The 23,930-nt window shown below is 39.1% G+C and overlaps 2 long non-coding RNA genes across 3 annotated transcripts in view; both read right to left on the reverse strand.

The window, feature by feature from the left end:
* Positions 1-23,677, reverse strand: part of LOC138845185 (uncharacterized) — a 62,518-nt gene extending 38,841 nt beyond the window's left edge. The window contains exons 1-2 of the long non-coding RNA XR_011382015.2: positions 22,022-23,677; positions 20,481-20,553 (exon numbers count right to left, since the gene is read on the reverse strand). This is a non-coding gene — a long non-coding RNA (uncharacterized LOC138845185). The remainder of the gene's footprint in view (positions 1-20,480; positions 20,554-22,021) is intronic.
* On the reverse strand, positions 7,984-12,079 carry LOC149122365 (uncharacterized). 2 transcript variants are annotated; one of them, XR_016220730.1, is made up of 3 exons: positions 11,915-12,079; positions 11,080-11,156; positions 7,984-8,440 (listed from the first exon to the last, which is right to left on the reverse strand). It is a non-coding gene; the product is annotated as an uncharacterized LOC149122365 (long non-coding RNA). The 2 variants fall into 2 exon arrangements; XR_016220729.1 differs by lacking the exon at positions 11,080-11,156.
* Positions 23,678-23,930: the final 253 nt, after the last annotated feature.

Here is a 23,930-nt window from a genome sequence, read left to right on the forward strand (position 1 = left end):
AGTCTGAGGACGCCAGCAATCAGTCCAGGTGGCAACATAGAAAATCATCCTTAGGCTCAAACAACTATAAAGCAAATTTATAGAAAGACTCTGAATTCCAATGTCTTAGACTATAGGACCAGTAACTGTGGCCAGAAGAACCCAGAAAATATTACAATCAGAAAGATATGGCAGAAACAAAGCGGCATGATATTATTATCTCACCTTTCTATGACAACAAAAAACGTGGTGTGAGGTTTCTATAACCTTGCCTAAAGACAGAAAACATGAGAAAAGGTACTTAAGACAGGTACTAAAATGCTTGAGCAGATGCGAGGTCCATATAGAAACACAGGCAAATGAGATTTGAACTTTTCATGAAGAAAAAACAAAGTCAATTTAGAAACATAATGTACCTTGGCAGTTTCTAGTCTTTTAAAGAAAATAATTTTAATATCAAGAATGCTGAGAACACTTGTAATAGTGTTAAACATTTAGCATTTATTGATTGGGAAAATACAACAGGACAAACAATAGTAACTTGAACTTTGAAATTGATTTGAATTTCATTAATCTCGATAGTATCTACATATTGCTGATATGTATAAATTTATGAATCTGTGACACTGTATATTCATCCTACCAGAGACAACATTTGGATACACACATGAAATTTAAACTGTTTTTTTTTCTTTTCTTTCCACACTCTGCTACTTCTGCACAAAGTAAGGGAAATCTATTGAAATCTATTTTTTTGCAATTATTTTGAACTACTAACCAACATCCCATACCTGCCCACCACAACTGACAGCCACTGCTCTAATGTATAAGGCCCTGAACCAAATGAAGATGTATCTCATCATATACTTCCCAAAAGCCAGAAATAAAACATGGAACGGAACTTGAGAGAAGTATGTTTGGAATACAGTAGCCTTTTGGAAGATTTGCCAACAATATCTCAGAAACATTATAAGATGAAAAAAAAATATTTCCAAAACCTTTACCAAAGTCACTGGATGATATTTCCAGAATCTTAAAAGACAAATTAGATTTTCAAAAGCCACAGACTTTGTGGTGACATGATGCAGTACACTTCTTCTTGCTGCGGAGCTAACTGAATGTTCAGGACTGCCAAGGTAAATGGTCACATTTGTATCTTTTCTAGACATCATACTAGGACACACATATACTCAAGATTCTTGAATCAAGAGAAAACAAGTGAATAGACAGATGAATGAATCAGTTAAAATAAGAGAAACTGGAAAAATGGCTTCCATCTGGATTTCCAGAAAAGATGGAAACTGTAGATTAAAGAGGAGGGCAACAGTTCTTTTATTTTTTGCATTTTATTTGAATGAGAGGGAGAGAGAGATCCTCCAACTGCTGGTTCACTTTACAAATCCCCACAGCCAGGGATGGACCAGACCAAAGACAGGAGCCCTTGACTCAGCAGTCCAATACGGAATGCAGGTGTCATGAACTGCAGCTGAACTGCTGAACCAAATTCCTCCCTGGAAAGTGGTTTTAAATTCACGTGTTTGTGACTGAAAATATGAATATTATAATCTGCACATACATAACACCCTGTATTTATTTTCCATAGAAGTCTACACAGTTGGACATTTTGCTGTTTCTTTAAGCAGATCTGAATTCCCCTGTGCAACCTCCCTTTTTTAATGTTAAGGAGCAAAAATATTTATAAAATAGAGAATTTCCTAGATGAAATCCAGTGCCAAGAACCTATAAAGTTACTGTAAATAAAAAACAGTCCAACTGGTAACCACTGTTTTTTTTTATTTTGATTCTTAATGTTCCAGCATCCTTCTAATACAAGCTCTCAGAGGCAGAAGTGACAGCTCAAATGACTGGGTTCCCACCATCCATATAGGAGAACTGCATTGCATTCACAGCAATCAGCCCAGCTGTTTCAGGTACTGGGGGGTGGACCAGATGAGAACTAACACATACACTATCTCGAATTCTCATTCATTCTCGTTCATATTTTCTCTCTCTCCCTCCACCCTCCCAAAATAAATAAAGTTTAAAAGAAAAATAGAGGTGCTGATGCTCTGGCATAGTAGGCTAAGCCTCCACCTGCAATGTGGGCATCCATACGGGCACCAGTTCATGTCCCAGATGCTCCTCTTCTGATCCAGCTCTCTGCTATGGCCTAGGAAAGCAGTAGAAAATGGCCCAAGTCCTTGGGCCCCTGCACCCGCGTGGGAGACCCAGAAGATCCTGACTTCAGCTCAGCTCAGCTCCAGCCATTGCAGCCATTTGGGGAATGAACCAGTGAATGGAAAACCTTTCTCTCTGTCTCTCCCTCTCACTATCTATAACTCTACCTCTCATATAAATAAATAAATTCTTTAAAAAAAAAGAAAAGAAAAAAGAGCAAAGATCTGAACAGACAATTGTCAAAAGAAAACATATAAATGGGGCAGGTGTTTTGGCACTGAAGATTAAGGCACCACTTGGGACTCCAACATCCTATATCAGAGTATTCGTTAGAATCCTGGCTACTCTCCCTCAAGTTCAGCTTCCTGTTAATGTGTCTGGAAAGCAAAAGATAATGGCTCAAGTAGTTGACTTCCTGCAACAAGTAGGAGACTAGGATGGAGTTCCTGGCTCCTGGCTTCTGCCTGACCCAACCCCAGCAGTTCCAAGGTATGTGAACTAGTGGATGGAAAAGCAATTTCTCTCTGTCTCTCTGTCTCTCTGTCTCTCTGTCTCTCTCTCTCTCTTTATTTATTTATTTATTTATTTATTTATTTATTTATTTATTTGAAAGAGTTACACAGAGAGAAAAGCAGAGGCAGAGAGAAAGAAAGAGAGGTCCTCCATCCGCTGGTTCACTCCCCAACTGGCCACAACAGCAGGAGCTGTGCAGATCCAAAGCCAGGAGCCAGGAGTTTCTTCCTGGTCTCCCACATGGGTACAGGGGCCCAAGGACTTGGGCCATCCTCTACTGCTTTCCCAGGCCATAGCAGAGAGCTGGATTGGAAGTGAAGCAGCCAGGACTCAAACCGGAACCCATATGGGGTGCCAGCACTGCAGGCGGCAGCTTTACCTGCTACACCACAGCAGCACATTCCCCCTCTTTCCCTCCCTCTCTTCCCCCACTCTCTCCCCAGTGCTCTGCCTCACAAACAAGCAAATCAATATTTCACTTTTTTTAAAAAATAAAAGATATGAAGGGTCAGCAAGTACATAAAAATGCTCAAAATCACTAATTTTAATCCAGATAAATGCAAATTAAACTCATATTATTTCATACCTATTAGAAAGAATGGCTATTATCAAAAAGGCCAAAATAATGTGGACAAAATGGTTATCTGTACACTGTTGGTGGGAATAAGTATAGCCATATGGAAAACAGCATAGAAGTTCCTAAAAATATTAAAAATAGAAGTACCGTATGATTCAGAAATCCTTGTGCTGTCTACATATTGAACTGAAATCAGCAGTTCAAGGAGGTGTCTGCTTCCCCAGATCCACTGCAGTGTTAATCACAATAGTCAAGCTATGTAATTGATCTAAATGCATGAGAGATGAATGGATAAAGAAAATGTTAATGTATTACTATTACTATTCAGCTTTAAAAAAGGAAATCCTGATATTTACAACATTTTACTAAGTGAAATAAGTCAGGGGCAGAAAGACAAATAGTGAATTATCTCACTTACATGTGGAATGTGAAAAAACTGAATTCATGGAAGTAGAAAGTAGAATAGTGGTTACCAGGGCTTAGGGTGGGACAGAATAAGAAGACGTTGATCAAATGACAAAATTTTAGTTAGGTAGAAGGGATAAGTTTAAGAGATCTACAGTACAACATGGTGACTACAGTTAATAATAATAACAATATAATGGAGTCATTATATTCTTGCAAATTGCTGAGAGTAGACTTTAAATGTCCTCACCACAAAACAAAAAAATAGTATGTGAGGTAATACATGTTATTTAACTCCATTTTTCCGAACATCTTCTACCTAATAAGTACATGCTATTTATCAATTTAAAAAAAGTGAACCTGGATTCAAGTCAAAAACCAAATTAAAAATTGCAAGAAACATATGTAATGAAAATGGTTTCACAGCTCTTAAGGGGAAAAGGTCTCCTAGTTTTGTTTCACCACTAGACATGCACAGTCTACTCCATGATGACAACATCTACAAGCTGAAATGAACTCACTCAACTCTGTACCTCAGACCATTTCTAAAGCATCGTGTTCAATGTTCACATCAAATTCTACGGAGGTTGACTATACAGATATTCATCAAATATACAGCAGTATAGTTGGCCTAGCAAGCAAATGGTTAATGCCAAACACTGAAAGGGTCTCCATTATGATTCACTGCTACCTGTACAAGAAGGGTTGGTTATCTTCTCAAAATTGAAATTCCACTGAAAGCTACTAATCAGGATTGGTAATCACCTGGAAATTACATCAGAGGAAGAACTACTCAAAGTTCAAAGTACCTTTAGCTTTGAAAGAAGACTTAGGCTGGGAAAGATGCAGAAGGAATAGGAGACTGCCTTGAAATACATTAAAGTGCTTCATGTAGGAAGCAGATTAGGTTTATTCCACGTAGCTCCAGTGGAAGGAATTACGCACAATCATTGGAAGTCACAATGACACTGACGTCAGTTCCGTACAAGGAAGGATTTTTGAATCCTGGTGCTGTCTAACAATGGAACTGGCTGTGTCAGAGTAGTGAACCTTCCGGTACTGACACAGGAAGGGAGCAATAACTCTGCGAAGAGTATTACAGCTGCAGGTGGTTTTCTGCAGGATGCTGAAGCAGCGAGATCAGTGGTACTTAATGGAACTTTTTCTAGTAGAGTTTTGTTAGTCATTTTAAGTGCATAGCACAATTAAGGAGAAATTACAAATTGTTACAACTGATGAATCTTCACTGACAGGTCATTATCACTCTAAGTCCACAGTTTGCATTAGGATCCAAGCTTTATATTCTATGAATTCTGACAACTGTATAATGACATGTACTCATTGTCAGTGGAATTTTTTAAAGCTCAGGCCTCTTGTTCCCCACCAAAGCTACCAACTGGTATCTCTAAACACTGGCGTTTAAAGCTCTTCAGTTGATGTTGACAAACAGATGGGCCTGGAAATCTGCTTTGATGATCTGTAAGATCCTTTTCAATCTTCAGAATTATAGTGTTCTCGAATTCTATTCAACAAAAATCAAAATAAATTTTTGAAACTTTTAATTTCAGAAGTTTTAAACTTACAAAATAAAAATTGTGAAGTCTTAGTTTTCATATACTCCACACCCACCTTCCTCAATTGTTAACATCTTATATTAACTTATTTGTCACAATCTGTAAACCACACTCAACTTGCCCTATTTTTTTTAGTTCATCCCACCCACTCTCTAGCCTCTAGTAATCAACATTCTGGGTTCATATTGAGGTTGTTTCTCTTACTGCTCCCACGTATGAGGGAGAACATGCAGTATTTTTCCTTCAGTGTCATTATTGTTGTATAAATGCTGCTTAGTTCAGCATTGAGCCTAGAGCTTTTCAGTGTGACAATTAGCTGTGAAGAACATTGAGCAGGTATAACAGAGAATAATGCTTTTTAAAAATACACTGCTTTATTTAAATTTGTTTATATAATATTATTTTGTCAAAAAATGCTACTTGAATATTAATAGTTATGGCCCTATGTAAGACAGTTATCCAAAAGAAGTTCTATTTTCCAAAAGTCCTAATACCTGCTGAGTACACCGTATGTGTCAGGCCCACACATCCTACTGTAGATGCAGTGTCTCATTGTTTTTAAAATGCCTGGAAAGCAGATCAGTATGTACTTTCCAAAGGCCCATAATGGATCATGTTGGTCAAAATACAACCACAAATTATTCTTGTGATTGTGCATACTAGGAACACTACGAATGAAGTGACACTCAGAAGAATCTAATACTGTCCTGGTATTGCCAAGCAGTCAACCGACATCAGTTGACATATCACTTCCAGGAAAACATATCCCAGCAGAATCATCTACTCTCCAAAGGAGAATTTAAGCCCTTTGCCCTTCGTTAAGGTTCTTGATAAAAACCCTCGAGCAAAGCGTTTGCCTGCAATGAAGTATGCAGACCACCTGTACAGCCATGTATGTAGCATGTAGCGTGTGCCCAGCACAAAGCACTCCATGGGACCAAAGTAAGTGCTCAAATCCACCAATGTTCAGGCCCAATGTGCAGATTTTATAAATATGTCTAAAAGGGGCATCTTTTTGTAATATGCCCAGAAAGAGAATGTTTTTCTAATTCACATGGAAGTTCAGTGTATGTTTGCTAAGGTTCTGAAAGCTTCCTACCAGAACTGCCTGGAATATAATACTTCTGGTGAGTTCTGGGTCACTGATAGCTCTGAATATGTGAAGATAATGTAATAGTGAATTATTTATTTTTTTAATAATTCTAACCATAGTGGAGGGTTGCATGTATTTTTCTCACCATCCACATCTAACAGTGCAACTAAGCTAAAGCAAAGTCAAATCCCTTTTTCTAGAATTCTACACAGCTATAAACTAGTTTTGGTTGCATTAAAAGAAGACATACACCAGCGCCTCAATTAAAAGGATTTCAAAAATACCCAGAGCGCTCTCTAATAACACCCTAAAAATACCTCTGCCATCCCCTATTAGAAATATTCATTAGTCATACATTGGGTGAAGTTACCACAAATCCTCTTTTAAAAAAAAAAGATTTATTTATTTATTTATTTGAAAGAGTTACAGAGAGGCAGAGGCAGAGGCAAAAAGAGAGAGAGGGAGAGGTCTTTCATCTGCTGGCTCACCCCCCATATGGCCGCAATGGCCAGAGCTGCACCAATCTGAAGCCAGGAGCTTCCCCCACATCTCCCATATAGATGCAGATACCCAAGGACTTGGGCCATATTCTACTACTTTCTCAGGTCATAGCAGAGAGCTGGATTGGAAGTAGAGCAACTAGGACTGAAACTGGCACCCATAAGCAATGCTGGCACTGCAGGCGGTGGTTTTACCGGTTATGCCACAGAACCGGGCCCCCATAAACCCTCCTTTAAAGTATTTAACCTTTGGTGAATTTTTCATTGTACACAAAATTATTAATATTTTTTATTCTCATGAACAAACTTTCAAGAAATGGAACATACATATCTCCCTTTTAAAGAAGAAACTGCAGACAATTGATTTGGCAGACAAAGGTAGTAAATGGCCAAATCATACATGGGAACCAAGTCTTCCAATTTCCCAATCAAGGTGCTTTTCTCAGACATGATATTGTTCTCAGTGATCCATGAGCCACACATGCTCTCACAGCACATGCTGAATGTATTTGACAGTACAGAGCCAAAGTTAGAGAACACTAGGGCTGAAGAAATTTACAAAGAATTGTCCAAGCCTTGAAATGGAGTCACAGTGAAAATCTGTAATGAGTCAGAAGGCAGAGTAAGGGGCTCCATGACTAAAATGGGGAACAGTTGATTGGAAAAAGCTTAACGCACAGCAAGAATAAAACAGAAGGGCTGGATTTCCTCATGTTGATTGAGGGAAAGGTTACATACGTCAATATGGAGCACAGGTGGAGGGAGAGGAATGTCTTGGATATATTTAGGGTACACATGGATTGTGTCAGATGGACCAAAGAGTGCAAAGACTAAATAGGCTAGGGTCAAAGAACAGACAGCTTTATGGAACATTCTATAACATTTGGTCTTAACCTAGGTGGCAAGGAGTATGAGTATGGGAGCAGCATGATCAGAACTGTGTTTTTTAGAGGATTAAATTGGTGACAATGTGTAGGATGTGTGATGGAAGGAAAGACAGAAGTAGTGAGACAAGCTGTGGTTTTGTTCAGGTAGGAGGAGGTGGGGAATGGAGCCATAATCAAAGCACTAGAGTGGAGAGGGAGGGATGCTTGCAAAGGACATTTCAGAGAAAAATGCAGTCACTAATATTTGATACTTAAGAAAACAGGACAATGAAAGAGAAAATTTTAAATGATTTTTAATTTTTAGTCCTGAGTAAGGAATCATTGTCACATGAAAACAGTCATTTTACTAATTTAAAAAATCATTAACTTCTTAAATTTTTCTTCAGCAACATCTACATATCCATGAAAATATAAAATTCATGGTCAAGTTATTGATCATTATCCTACTACACAAAACATGGCAATAATCCTTAGAAAGCCTTCACTAAGAAGCATCTCATTTTATCCACAGAGACTCACTTTAGTTAGCAAGCTCCTCGTTTAATACACAAATACCCTGTAAGAGTTATTCCATGCTTGGGCCCCTGGGCCCCTGCAGCCGCGTGGGAGACCAGGAAGAGGCACCTGGCTCCTGGCTTCGGATCGGCGCAGCACCGGCTGTAGCAGCCATTTGAGGAGTGAATCAGCGGAAGGAAGATCTTTTTCTCTGTCTCTCCCACTGCCTATAACTCTACCTGTCAAATAAAAAAAGGGTTATTCCATTACTCAAATTGAAGTCTAAATGACAATAATTGAATAATTTAGGATCCAGTGCTGTGGCATAGTGGGTAAAGCCACTGCCTTCAGTGCTGGCATCCCATTTGGGTGCCGGTTTGAGTCCCATGTGGTCTGCGTCCAATACAGCTCTCTGCTATGGCCTAAGCAGTGAAAGATGGGCTCTAGCACCCACCTGGGAGACCTGGAAGAAGATCCTGGCTCCAGGCTTAGGATCAGCCCAGCTCCAGCTGTTGTAGCCATCTGGGGAGTGAACCAAAAGATAGAGGACCTCTCCTTCTCTCTCTCTCTCTCTCTCTGCCTTTGCTTCTCTGTAACTCTGCTTTTCAAATAAATAATTAATTTTTAAATTGAATAATTTATTTCTTTAGATAGTAACACTTTGAGATTAGCACATAGTATTCCTATTTTATAGGTGAGTAAACTATGGTTCTGAGAAGTTAGTAACTTGCCCACTGTTGCACAGCAAGTAAGCATATTTTCATGGATTTTCCATTTCTATCTGTGTAAATATATAATATATAACAATTATAAATATATACAATTATATATATTATATAATACATAAATATCTGATTTTTTCCATTATTTTAGATTTCCCTCTAGTATTAGTCATCCTTTCATTACTACAACAAAATACCAAGATAAAATAGTTATGAAGAAAGGAGATTTACTTTGGCTCATGATTTTAGAGGTTCACAGTCCAAAATCAGGCAGGCCCCACTGGTTCGGCTGTCTGGTGATGCCAGAGAATGGATCACATGACATATCAAGAAGTAGAGAGTGTGTCTAGGTTAAATTCATCTTTAAATCAATGCTTTTGGATCACATAAATAAGACCAAGTGTCTGGTAATAAAAATATAGAATGAAAAAGGAGGGAATGATCCAACACGGGAAGGAGGCCACACAGTAGACTCACAGAATGACAAATGCCCTAAACAGCACTCTGACCTCAGAATCAGCCCTTAAGGCATTTGGATATGGCTGAAAAGCCCATGAGAGCATTTCAGGCATGGAAAACCATGACACTCTGGCAAAAAATGATCAATATGAAGGATCTCTGTGAGTGAGATCCCAATGGAAAGAATGGGCCATCAAAGAAAGAGGTACTTTTCTCAGAAGGGAAGAGAGAACTTCTTGCTTATGCCCTGTCTAAATACTGACAGACTTTGTGGACTCCAAAAGCTTCCACAGCCTTGGCAGCTCATGACAAGAGCCTCAGGTGATCCCTGACATCATAAATGAGAGTGTCAATTGTTAAATCAACAACAGGAGTCACTGTGCACTTACTCTCCATGTAGGATCTCTGTCCTAAATGTGTTGTGCATTGTGATTTAATGCTATAACTAGTACTCAAACAGTATTTCACACTTTGTGTTTCTGTGTGGGTGCAAACTGTTGAAATCCTTACTTAATATAAGCTAAATTGATCTTCTATATATAAAGATAATTGAAAATGAATCTTGATGTGAATGGAAGGGGAGAGGGAGAGGGAGTGGGAGAAGTGAGGGTTGCGGGTGGGAGGAAAGTTATGGGGGGGGGGCATTGTAATCCATAAGCTGTACTTTGGAAATTTATATTCATTAAATAAAAGTTAAAAAAAATATAAGCTTGAAGACAGTATTGATATATTCTGGTCACCCATTTACTTAGTTGCAATACCATAAAATGGCAGATAATGCTTTTTTTTCTCTAGGAGTTTGCAATCTCTTGGGAACACACAACAATCTACTTTATTCGATTTAAGAACTAACCTAAAACAATATGCTAAAGAAACAGCAACCATGAATGTCATACAACACACCAGTTACCCTGAGAAATATTTGAACACGACACAATGATGCAGAATAGCTAGTCAATCCACATCTTCCAGCCATAAGTCAGCACCAATTATATTTCAGATTGTATTCCAGGTTCTATGGACAAAGCAAGATCCTTGCCAGCTTGGAGTTTACATTCTAACAGTCCTGGTATTGTCATGTCATGTGCTACAGAGAAAAATGCAGGCATAGCAATAGGAAAAAGAATAGTTGAGGGACCAGCATTATGGCAGAGTGGGTTAAAGCCCCAGCCTGCAATGCTGGAACCCGACATGGGCTCTGGTTTGCATCCTGACTGCTCCACTTTGTATCCAGCACCCTGCTAATGCGCCTCTGAAAGCAGTGGAGAATGGCCCAAGTCCTTGGGGAAGAACAAGAAAAAGCTCCTGGCTCCTGGCTTTTGATCAGCTCAGCTCTGGCCACTGAATCCATTTGAGAGCGAACCAGAAAATGGAAGACCTCTTTCTCCTTCCCTCCCTCTGTGTGTGTGTGTGTGTGTGTGTGTGTGTGTCTGCCTTTCAAATAAATAAAACAAATCTTTAAAAATAGAAATAGTAGTCTGGGATGCCTCTCTGAGAAGCAATCATTTGATGAAAAACTCTAAAAAGGGGAAACTAAGAGGTGCATATTTGGCACAGTGAAAGACACCCACAAATCATATCGGAGTCTCAGCTCCAGTTCCAATTCCAACCCTCTGTTAATGTGCACCTTCAGAGGCTCAAGTACTTGGGTCCCCGCCACCCACATGGGAGACCTGGATGGAGCTCCAGACTCTTACCTGTGATCTGATATTTTCTTAAATTACTAATACACTGTTTTTGCTGATGCCCACCTACATTTTCAGGCTTTGATCTCCTTAGGACAGGAAAGGGGAGAAAAAAAATAAAAGGAAAAAAAGGCAAGTTTACAGCTACCACAAACAGCCAGGAGCACTGATGGCCAGAGGTGTCCTACCCACAAGTGCTAAACGGGTTAAAAATCCATCTCATCAGATCAGTAGAACACACGAGAAGCCACAGCTGAGAGTCATTAGGAACTGATTTGCCCTTGTTGTGCTTCACTGGTGTCTGGAAAACAAAATTCTACCTGAGATGCACCCAGCAGCAGCCTGCTTTTCTGGGAAGATCAAGCAGGAGTCCCACAAACAAAGTGCTTAAAATTAAACAGCAGGGATCCTCTGTTTAAGCTTTACTAAAATACAAATATAAAGTTTTTGAAGTACAACATGTGGGACAGGAAATTTGTCTTCATAACTCATTAAATAGTTAATATCTTAGCTAACCCGGTAATAAGTACACTGAAAGTGGGAGAACCTAGAGTAATGAATTAGCCCTAAGAGCCATAAATCATTTACACAGAGAAACAGTATTTTTTGGCTCCCAAGTTCTAACACATTTTTAAATACTCCAAGATCATTTAAAGTTACCTTGTACTCAAGAAAAAGGGGTGTTTAACTGGACACTCACTATATTCACAAATTCTCTCTAAATAGGTTAAGGGACTGCAGTATTAGAACAATAAGAGGGGGAAAATTACTCAGGCCCAAAAAGAGCCTAGTATATTTTACAAAAGCGAGCTCAATCCCATTTAGAAACTGCAGGTGAGAACAGTACCTGCAAAAGGCAAGGAGCTAATCCACAAGGAGACAGCCCAGAATCTGTGAAGAGAAAAAACAGCAACTCTACCAGCCAGCTCAGAGGAGAGGGGAGAAAGCACCTGCCTATCACTTTCCCTTTTATAGCGTTTCCATCTCCAGCTGAAGTTTATTGGCTTCAGAATGACCACAAGTCCTCACGAAGCTTCCATAATAACATTCTGGGGCATGCTGACACCTGAAAGCATTCCCATAATTTTCAGAAAATGAGGGGATCCAAGCTTTTTGTTAAATCTAGCTTGCAAAGACAGCAACTGCAAAATGCAATGGGAAATGTGTTTCAACAAGCCCGGAAGCTAAAGGCCAGCAGGCTGGGCTTTGTAGGGCTATTATGATAAACACACACTCTAGAATGAGCAGCATACATTCTGAAAATGACAGAGAAGGCCAGGGAGCATCACCTTCTCAGATCACCCTCCTACTCTAGGAAGACAAAGAGGAACTACGGAAAGACGGGGGTGATAATCAGCCAAGCCTTTGGATGAACTTGGAGTTTAGACAACGTTGTGAAAAAGACGATCTCTAGGGAAAAGGGAAGCATTCCTATATAATGAGTGTTTCATAAGACAGTCGCTTGTCATTTCAAATGATGTTGAAACACTTCTTCCAAGCAATCTTTTCTTTGACTGATGGGAACAGCATTGTAGCAAGTCTCTTCTAAAGTTTCTTCCTCAGGCAAAATTATACTCTTGGTGAAATGCATCTTGCATACTTTCTGATTCTCCCTCAGTTCCAGGTACTCTGCATTCCTATGAACATGCATGTTCCATCCCTAGGATATTACCATGGCATGAAAAATCTGAGTATTCCCATACTCTATTTTCCTACCTTTTTTTTTCCAGATAAAATGGATTTGTCATGCCTGAGATCCTGTTCTCATCCTCCAAAGTCACAAGGAATCAGTTATAAAAACAAATTAGCTAGCTCATATGCTATACCTCTCACCTAGAAAAATGTCATTCAGTTTAAATTGCTTGTGCTAGATGACCTTCTGTCCCAACATTAACATTTTATGAATAACTCTGATCACAAAAATGTTGAGCCTTGAACTAAGCTGACAAGTTGATGTTGTGTGGTGCTTGAAATTAGATCACCTGTGCTACTAAATATAAACTTGCCATATCTGCTAATTGGCCTACAATCAACAAGTTTGATGGGAGGGCAGGCATTTTGCCCTAGTGGATCAGACACAGATTGGGACACTTGCATCCCATGTCTGAGTGCCTGGGTTGGAGTCCTGGCTCTGCTTCTGATTCTAGCTTCCTCCTAATGCACAGCCTAGGAGGCAGCATCTAATGGCTCAAATAGTTGGAATCTTGCCACCCATGTGGGAGACCTGGATTGAGTTCCTAGTCCCTGGCTTCAACCTGGCCAAGCCCTGACTATTGTAGGCACTCAAGGAAAGAATTAGCAGATGGGAGTTCATTCTCTCTCTCTCTCTCTCTATATATATATATATGCTATGTATATGGCTCTGTGTCCTTTTTCTCTCTCAACAAATATAAAATTTTTATCTCAGAAAAAGAATTTAATTGCAATTTTGTGATTATTGCATATTCCCTCCCTTATTATATGTTATGTCCTGTGATGAATGGAAGGTGACCCAAATCCTCTGCCATTTCCCACATCAAGAAGTCTACTTTCTTTACAACATGGAATCAGGCAGTCACTATGAGCCTCTTCAATCAGCTGAAAGTGGTGAAGGTGACAATTTGTCAGTTTTGGCATAGGCTAAAGAGACATGGACACTTCTGCTTTTATCATCTTCATGCCTCCCCCCAACTCTGCTGTAGAGACTTACGTGCAAAGAGATGTCCAGACAGCCCCTAGCCTGTTCCAGGTCATCTCAGGTGAGAGTCTAGACAAATGAGGAAAGTCATGTTGTATTTCTACTGATAGCAAACCTCCAGATAACTGCAGCTGCATAAACAACCCAAGACAAAAACAGCAGAAGAACCACCCAACTGAGCTCAGCACAGAGTGTTGTTATTAGTTCAAGCGGTTATATTTCATGGTGGTTTGCTACATGGCAATACATAACTGAAGGACATCTCTAAAATCTGGTCTAATCTTTCATTTGAACAAAGTAATGAATAAGAAATTCAAGCAGTTTTTAAATGAAGTTTCTAATTTATTGTCATAAATTTCACTCTCCAGTATATACTAAGTTTTTCCACTGTACAAGGGCACTGTCCATAAACTCATCTAACACTTTCTCAGCTGTACACATGTCCTTAATATATATGCCAATCATGAAATCATAAATTTTATGCTCTACTGCTAGGAACCAGAAACTCCAATACAATTTTTATTAAGGTTTTTCATCAATAATAATTTCATTCAAGGCCTTCAGCAATGATCATTGCTGCTTCCTTATACTGAGAAGACCAGAAATGGAACCTCAAGGAGAAATCTTTGCTATTCCTCCCATCAAGGAGTGAGTCTTGGGGCCAGTGCTGTGGTGTAGTGGTTAAAGCCACCATTTACAGTGCCTGCATCCCATATGGGTGTCAGTTCCAATCCCAGCTGCTCCACTTCCAATCCAGCTCCCTGTTAATGCACCTGGGAAAGCAGAGAGGCTTGCTGTTTTGGGCCCTGTGTGCCCGTGGGAGACAGGGAAGAAGCTCCTGGCTCCTGGCTTCAGATCAGCACAGCTCCAGCTGTTATGGCCATTTGGGAAGTGAACCTGTCGCTCCCCCTCTTCATGGAGGAACGACACAGGACCCTGCGCTGTTCTTTTGTCTGCTCGGCCCTCCCCGGGTTTGCTGCTGGTTCTTCCCGGGTTGGCTACCGACCCTTCCACCTCCGTGGAAGGGCGGTTCCCCCTAGCCACTTTCCCCACTTCCGCGGGGGAGCGGCACACCGCCGGCCGGCTCTCTCGGGGGCTGCACAGGTGTTCCTTCAGATAGATGTTCCCGGTGCATGTTGTCTCTCTCCTCCTTTATAGTCCTCTTCCACCAATCCCAACTCTGCTACCCACACGCCGAGTACGCTGCTCTACTCCAATCAGGAGCAGGTCCTGCTGTTTATTGGTTGAACTGGAGGCAGCTGTGTAGAAGCTGTTACCTCCTCTCCCAGCGCCATATTGTGGGAGAGCAGATGCATAGAATAAGTCTTAATTCCAGTAACTTAGTCTAGTCCGAGCTGCTCCCCACAGAACCAGCAGATGAAAGAATCTTTCTCTCTCCAACTCTGCCTTTCAAATAAATAAATATATGCATATCTTATTTTTTTTAAAAAAATCTTTATTCTCTCTAATTTGGAAACCCCTGGTCTTGTTTCGTTAATCTACTGAAGGTAATTAAAGTGATGCTTTGCCAGTTTTGGCATATGCTTGAGACATGAAAGCCTCTGCTTTTACTCTCTTTAGAACTTAAGTCACTAAAATTTTTAGAGCCTGATTCATCCATTTCACTTTGATGAACCGTCAGTCCCTCTCTGTGTTCTTGTTAGTGTACACAGCGGGTTAGTCCACTTGGGATGTCACTGGATAATCAGTCTCAAGCAGGAGTTGCTCGAAGGAAAAGTTTTACTTACTTGTCACAAGTAAAAGAGACAGTGCTAGGCTATAGTTTCCTAAAGAAACTGCCTCCTTGACAAGCAGTTTGCTAGGACTTTTATAGCAAGGGTTGGGGAATGTCCAGGATGTGTAAAAGAGGACATGGGAGGGAGATTTCTGCTTAAGCAACACATATCTTCACACATTGTACATTTAAAATTCTAACTAAAATTGGTTTACTGCAACTTTCATTGTTCTCTGTTGGTCTGGCCCCCTCTGAGTACAATCTCAAGATAAGCTCTCCTAGAACATGCTCTGAAAAACAAGCTCTGATGAGTAAATCGGTTTAGACTTTCTGCTCCTGTTGCTATTGTCACCCTCACCTAAATCCCATAAACTTGGTTACATTCTTAAAACAAACGGCATTATACTTGGCCACAGGTTTATTCAAAGTGAATGTTTTTATTAGTTAGTTATAAGGCCAATCATTCCAAAAGGAAAACTTTTAAATGCCTATGGGAACATTCATGGATTACAAATCCTTGACACCTGTGTGGAGACCCCCAGGCTAGAAACTTATGTTTTTGTCCTGCCACTGTAAGCTGAGAAGTCAACATGAAAGAATTCATGGCTAGAAGAGATTACCATGCGACTGATTGAAAAGCTTAGCATTTGTTAAGCTTCATCACAATGCCACTGGCCCCTCATCATCTTTCAAAGTTAAGGAAAATTTAAATGTTGTTTTTTTTAATTCATAAAATATTCAAAGTTAAAATTTTTAGGGATTTCTTGAAAGGGAGAAGGAAGGAGAGTGAGGCGGGGAGGGAGACAAGGAGGGAGGAATGGAATATCATTATGTTCTTAGAAATATATCTACAAATCACATTGAATTTGTTAAAAATTAATTAAAATTAAAATAATTTTTTTAAAAATTCAACTTATATTCTACAGATTTCTGAATTGTTGGGCTTTTGCAAGAATAAATAAACATTACTTCAGTAATTCTTTAAAAATATGATAAGCAGGGAAGTTAAATTGTGAGTAAAACATTCATATTAATATATCTTCATTCTTTCTGGAACAGTCATACTGGAAGTTAGAAAATTATGAAATGCCATAATAGGAGCAGAGAGGCCCATTATATATGTCAACAAAGGGCTAATATTGTCAGGCTTCATCTTAATGTAATGACAATTGATTTATAAATGCACTGTAAATGCATCATGTCCTTTCCTATAGCATTGCATTAATTCTCACATCAAACATCACTCTTGGACTCTGAATAATGCAAAGTGCTAGTGTCTATTTGTGTTGTAAACTACTCTCACCACATAATGGGTTCAAAAAGTCAAAACTCAGGGACCAGCATTGTAGAATAGCAATTAACAAACATCTTTGGATGCTTGCATCCCACACTGGAATGCCTGGGTTCAAGTTCCCATTGTACTTCTAATCCATTTTCTATTAATGAACATCCTACAAAGCAGAGGGTGATGGCTCAAGTAGTTGGTTGAGTCCATGCCATCCACATGGGAAACCTAGACTGAGTTTTAGGGTCCTGGCTTTGGCCTGGCCCAGTCCAGTCTGCTGTGAGCATTTGGAAGGTGAACTAGTAGGTGGATGATTCTCTCTCTCTCTCTCTCTCTGCATCTTGAACACATAAAAATAAAAATGAGTGTTGATTTTTAAAATGAAAGCTAAAACTCAATGTTGTTCCTTAAATCATTCCTCTGCTGGCATGACTCTATGCTTGAAATTGCTAAGCTATTTTTGGATTTGTTATAATGCCTATGGGAGACCTCTTTTAAATACAAGTAGTTGTTTTCTTAGAGAAGTAATCAAGTAACTTATTGTAATCAAACATTTTACCTGATTAAACCCTTATCACACAAGACTCAATCCAAAGTATTCTTGCCAAATAATGGTCATTCCTGATCGGACATAACTTTTCCTATTTCTTTCCTGGGTTGCTAGTAATAAAAACGATCATAATTGTCTATAAATTTGTTGAGCAACCATAATGAATTGGGCCCAGTAGGTAGTACTCGTCATACAATATTTCTAATACTGATACAATATTACAAAATAGTGCTTTTCCCATTTCATAGATGAGAAAACAGATCTGATGAAGCCAGGTGATTTGTCCACGTTCACATAGCTCCTAAGAAACAGTCAAGATTCCAAGCACAGCTGTCTAAAACCAAAGCCCACACTTCCTCTACATTGTGTTTACAATACTTGAGGCCAAGAGAATGCTGTACTTATGAAAAAACTATATAGAAGTAACTTATCTGAGAAGAAAAATCCTTTTTTTTCTGCCATATTCTTGCCATTTAGAGCCATGGCAGGAAGGTGGTCTTGTCAGTCACTTGTTCCCCTATCCAGTTCATCTGCTACCTCTTCTCCTGTCTTGGTCCTAAGTCAAGTCTCTGGTCTGTTCCTTCCCTGTACCCCTAAATTGTTCTAGTCTAACTATAGCTCTCAAAAGCTTTACTAACTCAGAAGATAGTAACAATATCCTGCTGATTTCAAACAAAACATTTTTAAAAGAAAGATAATTGAACTTCAAGGTCTAACAAAAAGATAATAACCTCTTGAACTCACATTATGGATACTCCTCCTTTTCAGAGAACTTTCAACCAAGAATTAATTGGTGTTCTGAGATAACAGTGAATGTCTTTTAACTTGTGGAAGCAAGAGTATCTTAGGTAAAGGAATTCTAAACTTTGACAGCAAAGGGGGTTGACTCATTTAGAGGGAGCATAGGAGACAGCAAAAGTGAAGTAAGAACAAAGGCTGGAAATTTCTGGAAATTTTCCCATCCATTAGCCACGTCATTCATGGCATTTGTTTTGATAAGATGTTTCCCTAGCCATATAATTTGCTCTTCTAAAATGTGACTTCCATCAATTATGATAATGTGGTATATGACGTAAGAGAAAGCTGAAAGCTGAGTGACCTATTATACAAGAGTTGACAGGCCATGCACTGGGGAAAGACCAAGCTCAGGACTTGTGAGTTTGCTGCCAATCAGCCCTCTGCCACCTAAGGAAGTGACGCCAGATGACCAAATGACGTATTCGTGGCTCTTTGCCAACTTTTATACAAAAGTGTGGCTAGTTTCATCTATTATTTTATTTGAAACTCTTTTAACAGTTAAATTACATAGCATTTCTCTATTATTTGAACACTTGCATTCAGTTCTTCCAAGTGGCCATGATTTACATGAAAACATGGTCTCTCAGAGACACAACTTAGAAACTGACTCAAGATACATGAGATCCTTCTTGGGTTCCCAGAGATGAAAGACGTACAAGCGTGATCCAAATGAAACGAAATTCCATACAGATGTGACCACATGCAACATTCTAGAAGCTAGTTCTCAAGTCAGTAAGAAAAAAAGACAGAATTCAGTCCGCAAAACTCTTGACAGAAATACGTGCCTGTAATACAAACCTGGGCCAGCCTACTTTTAGGAAACTTCTCCTCACAAAATGTTACATGGCCTGAACAAAGAAATAAAAAAAATAATAATCCAGACTGACCATTACTACTGAAACTTCATCATCTCCAATGAGGAATACTTAGACAAAATTTAAAAGAAAAAAAATTAGTGTTTTAAAATAACCACAAAACTACCTAAAACCTACAAGTGAACTTGAATTTCACATTTTTCATTTGGGCTTGCTTGGAAGAGCCCAATCAAAGATCCTGAGGAGATGATATAGTAAAAAGACAAACTTGATTTTTACTTTAAAATTTCTCTGTTTAATTTATATTAAAAAAAAAAAAGAATTTCCCACAGAACTAGTGACTGGCTCATCTGCATGTTGACATTATTTGATATTCATAGCCTAGTACCTAGAGCTAAAGTGAATACTCAGGGTTCTACAGAAATCCTAATGTGTCAAAGATAGTGCTCATCAAATTTTCATGAGTTTACCCATATCTCACAGCTTCCATCTCAGGTACATTGGGGTCATAGCACTAATATTCTAGCCAAAAGGCTCTAGCTGGAAATGACATGCGTCACTTTTAGATGCCAGTGTACCTCTATCATCTCTCACTTCCTATGCCAGGAAATCCAGGAAGCCTTATGTTCCAGATTCCACAGCCACGTTATTGAATAGGAAATAAGAGGGGGAATGTATTGCTTTCGGCATTAATCTTGAATTTGCCAAGTTTCAACAGACCATAAATAAGTGACCAGACAATTAATCAGCAACTGAACGAACATAGAGGCAGAAAACAATCAAAGCAGTTCAAGCATCATTGTCTCCATAGGAACCACCTATTGAACTTCTTTGTATATTCCTTGGCCTGGGATGCATGGTGTGAGAGGCAGCAAAGAAAAAGATACAGCTTAAGCTCTTACAATTCTCAGGTGTAGTTCCTAATAAGGTTCTAGAACTTGCTTCTCCTAACGAGGATGTTACTAATGCACTGGAACTAGGTTGCTTAAAAAATTACATAATTACATGTTTAGGATGATGATCACATGAACCAAGGTAATAAGAAATGAGGATTTAATTGACATCATGAATTTCAAATCCTATTAAAGCAAGAACCTTCATAAATTTGGTTTATAGTAACTTTCTCCACCATATCCCTGATGAAGTACTTAGAGCAATTAAGAAAAATCAAAGAAAAGAATGCTAATTAATGCTAATTAAAACCATAAGCTGGAACTATGGGTGATAGATTAATGGATATCTTAGCCAATGGATATACTCAGATCTATCCTAAAAGAACAGAGAAGCTTCTTTTCAGTCACCTTTTTTCATTAATGCGGAAACTGAGGTACATGGAAGTTGTCTGGAGAGGAAATATGGAAGACAGACTCAACTGAAACCCTGTGGGTCACTGAGTTTATTTGTGGGCCTCAATCTTCCTACTCTTTTCTTTGTATATTTCCATAGGCACTTGTAGATGTCACTCCCAGTTCTGGGAAGATAAAAATGGTACTTGGTATTTTTAGTTCTTTGTTTGCTTTGCATCTTTTGCTTCCATGGTATCTACATGTTACCTTTGAGTTCTTGGGAAACCAGGATCATGGCCTTATTCTCTTTTGACTCTTCTGTGGACCCCTCTTCCAGTGTCTGTATTTGAAAGGAAAAGAGAGAGAGTGGGAGAAAGAAAGAGAGAATGAATTTACTCAATGGATCTTCCCTCTCTAAGACCAAACAGAATCCTATTAACAAAGTGTGACATAGGAGCCAGCGCCATGGCTCAATAGGCTAATCCTCTGCGTGCGGTGCTAGCACACCGGGTTCTAGTCCCGGTCAGGGCGCCGGATTCTGTCCTGGTTGCCCCTCTTCCACGCCAGCTCTCTGCTGTGGCCCAGGAGTGCAGTGGAGGATGGCCCAAGTGCTTGGGCCCTGCACCCCATGGGAGACCAGGATAAGTACCTGGCTCCTGCCTTCGGATCAGCGCAGTGCGCCAGCTGTGGCAGCCATTGGAGGGTGAACCAACGGCAAAGGAAGACCTTTCTCTCTGTCTCTCTCACTGTCCACTCTGCCTGTCAAAAAAAAAAAAAAAAAAAAACAAAAAACAAAAAAAAAAAAACCACAAACAAACAAACAAAAAAAAAACAAAGTGTGACAAAGGAACCTGACAAGGGTATGAACTGATAGGTTTGTATTAGGCCAACTCCATCCTACTGGAAACTTCCTTTACTTAGAATAACTTTTCTCAAAATACCAGTTGATTCATTCAGTTAGCATAACAAGCATTTCATTTTACTTGCTTGCTCTTTGAGTATCTCATGGCAGAAAAATAAAATTAGTTAAATAATGTTATATTCAAAAAATAGGATAAAAACAAGAATATTGAGGACTTGCTAAACCATGGGTCAAGCACAGCTTTATTTACATCATGACTTTACTAATTTAATTAACTGACCAAAATTTATGGAGTATAAATACAGAGGTGACATTTGTCAAAACATGGCCACTTGATGAAAGTCATGATGATGTGAGGCTGTTGATAAAATATTATTCATTTTTTATGTCTGCCTCCGAGAAAATTCAATTCTTTAATCTTTTTCATGAAGCTCTGTAGTACTACAAATCTCACATTGAATATAAAGGCATTTCTCCATTTGCTTTACTCTATTCCAGAAGGAATGAATGTGCCCCGAAGTATATAGCCAGCTTTTTTAGCTTTTCTTGTTGTATCTTTTCTTCATATAATCAGAAAATAACTTAATTTCATCCATTGTTCTAAAGTGAATTACATTTACATAGGTTGGAAAGAATGTGGAACTGAGCATTGAAGTACCTGCATTCTGAACTTGGTTTGTGCCTTAACTAGCTAGCTGTGTCACTTGAGGAAGACACTTACTGTCTCTATAGTCCACCATCTCATCTATAAAATGACAAGTACATTTCTACCTTGTCTGCTTTGACTGACAAAAGCTAGTTGTTAGGATTCATGTTATTGATCATCCATTTAAGAATATTTTTCATCTTTCTAACACATGCATCTTTCCATCATTCATCAAATAATCAATGATCAGGGTATGTGAAACACTGCTAATCACTAAGGACACAGTAAGTAAATCATTACCTTTTGTCTTCTACAGAACCATAAACGGATGCAGGAGCAGCCATGTAAACAAGTAACTAATGCAATATTGTTATTTCTATAATAGAGATGAAGCTCCAAGAACTGTAAGAGAACAAACAAGCCAGTTATGATGGTCAGAAAAGGCTTTAGAGACAATCGGAACCTGATTAAGTCCTTGAAAAAGTAAATAGTTCATGGTTTCGCACAATATCTCTTACTCTTTTTACCTGCCATTAATTTAATGGATATTTGGTCCTCTTTCATAATACATTTAAAAACAGTGCTCCAGTCAACTTGAACATGGCATTAAAGAAAATTTCCTTCTGACTACACAGTTGCCAAAATAAACACATGTTATCTCTTTTAGACTGAGAATGGATCCAAAAGATTAAAAGAAATGAAATATGCAACTGTCCAAAAGATATAAATAGTAGCCATGCAAAGATGCAATCAACTTCCATTCAAACAGCCTGTAGGCCCCATCTCCAATAAACAAGCTACTTTTAGTCTACACACCTGAACTTGTCTGATCTCAGAAGATAAGCATGGTTGGGCCTCGTTAGTACTTGGATTGGAGAAACTCTACTTTTAGATCCACTTTCTTCTCTTGTACAGTTATTACTTTTGCTGCTTTCATCATGTAAGCATGCACCTTAACATTAGTTTCATTTAGCCTAATTTTGAACTTTATATCAATGTATTCTAACTGGCTTTTTTTACTTACAGCTGTATTTTAGAAATCATACACATTGTAAATGTAAATTATAGTTAATTGTTTCTATTGCTGTATAATGTTCCATTCAATTAAATAAATATACCACATTTTTAAATTCACTATAGCTAATGTACATTTGAATTGTTTTTACTATTTGGCTATTACACAAAATGCTGCTATGAAAAATTTTGGACATATCTTCTGGTACATCTAAGCCTGCATCTCTGTAGGTGAATTAGTGAGTCATACTCTATGAGTACCTTCATTCCTGCTAGATAATGTCTTAACTCTTTTCTGGAGTGGTTGTACCAATCTACACTCTAACCAGTATTAAATAAAAGTTGCTTTGGGGGGGCAGATGTGGCACAACAGTTAAGATGCTGCTTAGCATGCCCACATCCTGTATCAGAATGCCTGAGTCCAAAGTCTGGCCTCACTTCTGATTGCAGTTTCCTGCCAATGCATGCCCTGAGAGGTAGTAGGTGATGGCTCAAGAACTTGGATCCTTATCACCCATGTGTAAGACCCAGATTGAGTTCTAGGCCTAGTCCCAATTATTATGGGCATTTGAGAAGTGAAATAGTGTATAAAAGCTGTCTCAAACACACTCTCACTCTGCTTTTAAATAAATTTTTAAAAAAGAAAGTGCGGCTGGCACCGCTGCTCAATAGGCTAATCCTCCGCCTGCGGTGCCAGCAACCCGGGTTCTAGTCCCGGTCAGGGCGCCGGATTCTGTCCTGGTCGCTCCTCTTCCTGTCCAGCTCTCTGCTGTGGCCCAGGAGTGCAGTGGAGGATGGCCCAAGTCCTTGGGCCCTGCACCCCATGGGAGACCAGGAGAAGCACCTGGCTTCTGGCTTTGGATCAGCACGGTGTGCCGGCCGCGGTGGCCATTGGAGAGTGAACCAATGGCAAAGGAAGACCTTTCTCTCTGTCTCTCTCACTGTCCACTCTGCCTGTAAAAAAAAAAAAAAAAAAAAAAAAAAAAAAAAAAGTGCTGCAAAACCAACTCTTTAATATACAATACAGAAAAATGTATAGGAATGAAACAGACATCTTCTGATTTGATTGTTGTTTTTCACTCTTGCTTATACTCCTGTGGAATCGTGGTCTTTATACATTTTACTTGTAGAGTATTACAGTTAGTTGTGCATTAAGCCTGTGATTATAGAGTGGATTGAAATTGTTTTTGTGAAA

The sequence above is a fragment of the Oryctolagus cuniculus genome, chromosome 14, assembly GCF_051225735.1.
Source record: "Oryctolagus cuniculus isolate XC-2025 breed Fujian yellow rabbit chromosome 14, ASM5122573v1, whole genome shotgun sequence".
Classification (NCBI taxonomy): domain Eukaryota; kingdom Metazoa; phylum Chordata; class Mammalia; order Lagomorpha; family Leporidae; genus Oryctolagus; species Oryctolagus cuniculus.